The sequence below is a fragment of the Tupaia chinensis genome, unplaced genomic scaffold, assembly GCF_000334495.1.
Source record: "Tupaia chinensis unplaced genomic scaffold, TupChi_1.0 Scaffold000033_1, whole genome shotgun sequence".
Lineage (NCBI taxonomy): Eukaryota > Metazoa > Chordata > Mammalia > Scandentia > Tupaiidae > Tupaia > Tupaia belangeri.
In genome coordinates, this window is record NW_006159463.1 from 3162176 (window position 1) to 3168846 (window position 6671).

Here is a 6671-nt window from a genome sequence, read left to right on the forward strand (position 1 = left end):
TTAACTTTCACACTCCCCAGCCCTGAGAAATTCCCAGGAGCAAAGTTAAGCACCGCTCTTGGGACAGAGCAGAGCAGATGTATTTTCTCTAAATGTAGGTGGGTCCCCTCACCATGTTCCTGTCCCTCCATTGAAGAAATAGTAAGCCTGACAGTCAGGTTCTATCTTCTCCTTCAAATGGAGAAAATCCAAGATTATTACTCTGCTTGCAGTTTTCAGCTGGGACGCAGATGTATTCCTTAAGAGATTCTGGGAAATGTAGGGGATGCTTCTGTCCTTTAGTAGGTAGGCACCAAAACCGCTGCCGAATCCTGCAAAGCACGCTAGAGTACCAGGCAATGAAGGATCATCCTGCCTAAAATATAACAGCACTCCTGTAGAGAAGCATTGATGGGAGCCTCCCACAGGGACCGAACATGGGCAGCAAGGAATGAGCCACCCCAGCAGCATCGTAAGCAGGCACATGTGTGTGCACATGCAAGGCTGCACCTAGGGGGATACAACTCCATCTTTGAGCACTGTAATTTCCTTTATTTTTCATTTATTAAGGAATAATTCAGACACAGAGGTAGTCACCTAGTTTAGTGAACAATTCTGAGACTTGAGCAGCGCCAAGATATGAAACAATTTTATCACCTTCAAAATTTCCCCATGACTATTATTTTTTTGCAGAAATTTTTTTGATTATTTTTTCTTTTGCTATAGGGCGTGTGTGCTCACCAGAGAGACAGAGAGACAGAAAGCGAGAAATCACCACCCCCCCAGGTGGGATGGACATGCTATAATCCCTTCTCCTCCATTCTCTCGGGATCTTGGGCATGTATGCACACATGCCTGGTGTGACTTTAAGCTACTGGGCCCAAGACTCGAACCACAGTTGACTACATGGGAGTCCAGCAACATTGCCATTACACCAACTGCTGGGTCCCTTCCCCAGGACTTTCAAAGTCAACTTCTTCTACTGTAGTAACTATTGATCTGTTTTCTGTCCTTGGAACGGTGCCTTTCCCACAATGTCATAAAGGAGAATTGCACTTTTGATTCCAGCTACTTTCACTGGGTGTAGCACATTTGAGATCCATCAATCAGTAGTCCCTTATCTATTTACTGCTAAATAAGATTCCATTGTGTGGCCATACCGCAGTTTTTATCCATTCTCCAGCTGAAGGGCCTCTCATGTGACTTTTTTACCTTTAGAGATTTTGGTTGTAGATAAGATAAATATCTTTCAAAATGTCACGTTCAACTTGAACATGCTGCATCCTTCCCATATTCTCTCCCAAGACCTTTAGAAAACAATGTTGATTCAGATAGCCAACTTAGTGAACCCCGGTTTCTTGTACATACTATTATCACATAATTTACTACACTGGAACTGTCATTTTCTCCCATTAGACTTTAACTCTGTTCTTCTGTCTCTTATTATCAGCAGTGAAACAACCTTGAGTTATGAGGCCTCCTGGAACTTCATGTCTACTTTCCTCATAGGGAGAATTCCAAACTCCATCCTTAGTTCATCAGCATGTTACCTGAATGAAATAAGTCAATATACGAAAAGTTATTTGGAATATGTACAATAATATACTGTTTATGGTGTTGGTATTAAACAACTGACTTGTGATAGTACTCAACAGGGATGGGTATTGTGGATGGGAGGGAAGGAATCGGGGGAAAATATTTAATAGACACAAAAATGAAAATTTATCTGTTGATGATAATGTATGTGGTCATGTCTTTGCCTTCATTAAATGCACCATATTTATACTGGGAAAAGCCATGTGGTACACCGTAAAGATACACAATCATTAAATGTAAATTTAAAAAGAAAGAAAGAAAGAAAAAAGAAATAGCATAGATTAGAGAAAAGAGCATGCATGGAACTGAAATCAGAAAGGCTTGCCCTAGTTCCGTAGCCAGTTGGTACTATTACAAGATGCCTTTTTTTGACCACTTAATTTTTTCTAGGCATTATGTAGGATACTTTATGTATACTTTTTTTATACAAACCAACATTGAAAGTGGGTATTAGCAGCATGTTCTAGGTTAAGAAAAATTAAATGTAAAGTGTATAAAAAATTTGTCTAGAAAACACAAATTATGAAGGGTGGCAGTGGATTCAAGCCTTAGTCATCTTGATACCAAGCTTTTCTTTCCATTATCAGTATTTCTGGGCTGCAATTCTCTCACCAAAAAGAAAACAAAAAAAGAATGAGAGAGAATTTGGAAAGTCTACACTATCTTTTACAGCTCAAAAATATATTTTTAATGATTTTTGTCTTATATTTTGTATTTCTCTTTTCTAATTCCATTAAAGACATCTCTTTTTCTTGTCCCTATCATCTCAGTTCCTGATTTTATAAGCATGGTTTACAGAATTGTCCTCAATATGATGGGAACATAAATAGCTTAAGTTAGTGCCCTCATCTTCGTTTGCTCACTTACCACCTTAAAATTTCATGTAGTCTTACCCGTTCACATCTAAAATTTTCAAGCGAGTGTAAGTAAATAATATAAATATATTTAAGATGTATAAAACATGAAAGTAAAATTATATTGCAAACTAATTCCTTAAAGAAAATGCTGAGACTTTTTTTTTAAGAGTTAGTTTATGTATCATTGAAAGACTATGATCTACTTTTAGAATAAGACAATAAATTTACTAATTATAAAATAATGGGGAAAAGAGGCCAGCAGGTGGTGTGATAGTTAAGGCACTGGACTTCCACATGGCTGGACATAGTTTGAGACCCAGACTCAATGGCTAGAATATCATGCCCAGCGCATGCGCATAGGTACCCAAAATTGTGAGAGGAGAATGGAGGAGAAGAGATTGTGGTGTGGCCATCCCCTCTCCCCAAGGTGTGATTTCTCACTTTCCCTTTCTCTGCTTCTCTCTCTTTCTTCATCAAGTACACATGTCCTATGACAAAAGCTTAAAAAAAAAAAAAAAGTCAGACACATGTATGTGTGTGCCCAAAATCCCAAGAGGAGAATGATATTGTAGTACGGCCATCCTCCCAGCTGGGGATGGGGTTGGGAGTGCTTTCTCATTTTTCACTCTCTCTCTCCATTCTCTCTCTCTTTCTCTTTCCCCCTCTTTCTCACCCTCTCTCCAAGGAGTACATACATAGCAAACTTAAAAAAAAAAAAAAAGTGCATTCCTCTTTTTGAGAGATGCATTTCTAATGCAAGTTTGTTGATGCAACCTGCTGCTGAGGAAATCAAGCATGTCTTGTGTGATTCCACTGAGGGAGGACCTTTGAAAGTTTGTACTTGGTGAGACCAGTAGTTAGTATAATGGCTATGTCACTGGACTCCCATGTGGTTGACCACAGTTCGTGTCCCGGACCCGGTGGCTTGAACTCACACCGAGCGCATGGGCGTGCGTGCCCAAGATCCCGAGAGGAGAATGGAGGAGAAGGGATTGCGGCGTGGCCATCCCCCCTGGGGGGTGATTTCTTGCTTTCTGTCTCTCTGTCTCTCTCTGTCTGGTGAGCGCACGCACCCTTTAGCAAAAACCTCTCCAAAGAAAAAAGAAAGTTTGTGCTTGGTTTTTTTATAACTTCACTGTACACACCTTTTTCATTTTCTCATGCTCTTGTCTTTCAATGTAATAAGCGAGATTCCCAAAAGCACCTATATGTTGATACCTGTGAGTCCTCCTTCTAAACCTGGAGATAGTCTTGGGTGCCCTCAACAGAACTAGTAAGTGCAAACAAGGTTGGGACATTTGAAATACAATTAGAGTCGATACATTTTTTTCCAAGGTAGTTCTTTTTAGCACTTTTTAGGAGTTTCCCTAAAATATGCATATTTTCATTCAAACCCTGAGAGTGTGTATTTTGATTTCTTTTTTTACAGAAAATATGTTTTGTATAGCCTAATTGATAAAGTCATTCTTATTACCAAATAATTGGCAAAATCTGATTTGCCTTCTGTAAAGAATAAATCACCTCACAACACTGATTGCTGAAGGTCATCTCATCAGGACTAAATTGATGGAGATCACATTTACTTATTTTATTCAAATTTATAATTATAGAAATTGAATAGAAAAATATACAGTTCCTCTTTACTTTGCAGTGCGATACAACGTAAAATGCATATGTGATATGTAGCTAAATTGAAGTTCATAATGAAATGGAAGATACAAGTTTAGTATTCTTTTTAAAATATTTGTATGCTGTATTAAAATATTAGATTCAGTTTTATAGAATAAATAAGAATCAAGAATCAAAATAAGAAATAATTAGGGACCAGCAGGTGGTGTGATGGTTAAGGTACATGACACTCCCACATGGCTGACCACAGTTGGAATCCCAGACCTGGTAGCTTACTTTCCCACTTTCTCTCTCTTTGTCTCTCTCTAGTCAAATGAAAATAAATGAATGAATAAATAAAATGAAATAAAAACAATTCTTTAAAAAAACATACTTCAATTGACTTTATACATCATGATCAGACGTTTCTTATGTACTCATTGAAACTGGAAAGCACTGGGCTGGTCCCATGGCCTCATGGCTAAGTAAGCTTGATCCCACATGGCTGACTACAGTTTGAGTCTTGGCTCTGGGAATTTGGATAATATACTGGGACCGTGTGTGTGTGTGTGTGCACTCTAACTCCCAATAGGATGGAGAAATGGAGAAGGGATTGCAACATGACCATGCCCAACTGGGAGATGTTTTCTCCCTCTCGTAGTCTGTCTTTCTATCTTTCTCTGGTGAGTATACATGTCTTCTTGGGGAAAAAAAAAAAGAAGACACGCATTATCAAAATTATTCTATACATCAGCTAGCAAATAATTTTAGACTTTGTTTATAATTATAGAAAGTATTAAATATAGAATAAGAGGAAATAAGGTGAGGTATAACTGGAAATAATATTTTATAATTTGACTTATTTTGAACCTAAAAGAAATCTCAGGAAACTTTTATTCTTAATCTTTTAGCCAATGTATCACAAAAATATTGAAAAATTCCAATTATTGTTAAAAAGTTTAATACATGTAAATAATGTATTTTCTTTTAGCCCTTTGAAAGTACATCTCAAAAGCTTTCCAAAGCTAGGTGTTGAGGATAGTAAATAATTTATTATCACATCTATAGGGAAAATATGTTTATTGGTAAGTCTTTTGTACAGGTATTTACTTAACTTACTTTAATGTTCCTAAATGGTGCATTTTTCATGAAAGAACAGAAGAAGGAAAAAAAAAACTTTAAACAAATGTGGCCATTAATCCACAGTGCAACTCTACTAAGTACCTGAATTCAGAAGATCTCATGTAGACCAAAATATCCTGCTCTCTAATGCTATCCTGTATAGTTAAGAGGGTACTATACGAGGAAAGATGAAAATCTCTTTATTGTGGTTTATTGTGCTTTGATCAGTTGTGAAAGGAGTTATCTCTTTTCTAGTGTCTCCATAGAGGTACCCAAGGGGAGTATAAAGCTCCATAGTAAGAAATGGAGGGAGAGGGCTGTTTTTCTTTGATAAAATGGAAGAAAGGTTTTTGTGAAAGCAATCCCAGACTAATTTTAGGAATAAGTTCATATGAAGGTGAGAATTTAAAAGATGTCCCTTAAAACATCTGAGCTCTTACTCCTTGAGAAGTTTTCTTACACTCCCAGGATTAACTGTGTCCCAATTTGAGAACCACTTGTGACAAGAGTTATTTCTGAAATATTCCTAAATTTCTTTCCAACTTAATTTCAACACCAGTTACAAGTGGGAATATACCATTGACCTGAATTGCAATAAGTGATCAGGATAATCCTGGAAGTTGAGGTTTTTACTCAACTCATTTGCTAAGCTTTCTCCCTACATTCTCTGTGGCTCTTTATTTCAGGATTCCACACCACCCCATTCTCAATTTGTCAGCCATTTTGAACTGTCTCTTGTCAGCAGAGGTGGCAGATCTGTAAATGTAGTGATGATAACAATATCATTTGCCCTATCAGAAATACTATTATTAGACACAAAAAAGCTAATATTATTAGACATAAAATCTCTAATGGCAAAAGTGTGTATGTCCAATTTAATCCAGTAATTGACGTTTCTACATCTAACTATGAATGGTGATGGTGTTTTATGCTACATGCAAATCCTGTATGTGTGCATTTCCTGTGGGGAAAAAATGAGATTTGATGCCCATTATGCTAGAACCTGGGCTCTTGAATAGAAGAATTCATGGGACTTAAGAGAGAGAGATTTGGGAACTACTGATTCAGGAAATAGAAAACCAATTTCACAATCATCAGCCACTCTACTTTGTTTCCCTTCAATTTCTAGCCCACAACTGATGAATTTTGAAACATGACTCCCTACAATTTAGTCAATAAAACTGTCCCAAACTAGAAATAAAGTGTATTATTCTTAATATATTTCCAATGAAGCTTTTCTAAATATGTAATAATAAGGTTATACAATCATCTGACATTCAAATTAGTATAATCACTCTCTAAAGTGGTCAGAATAGTAAAGTGAATTGAGGAAGCGCTTACAGTGGTTACACACAAGATGCGCAAGTACTGGTGCACCTAGAAATAAAACCCAAGACAAATTTTGTTTAGTAATTTATCATCTCACCAAGCCACACCTTTTGTGTGTAATGGGCTCCCTCTCTCTTTTTTTTTTTTTTTTACCCCCCCTCTTTTTTTTTTTTTTTTTTG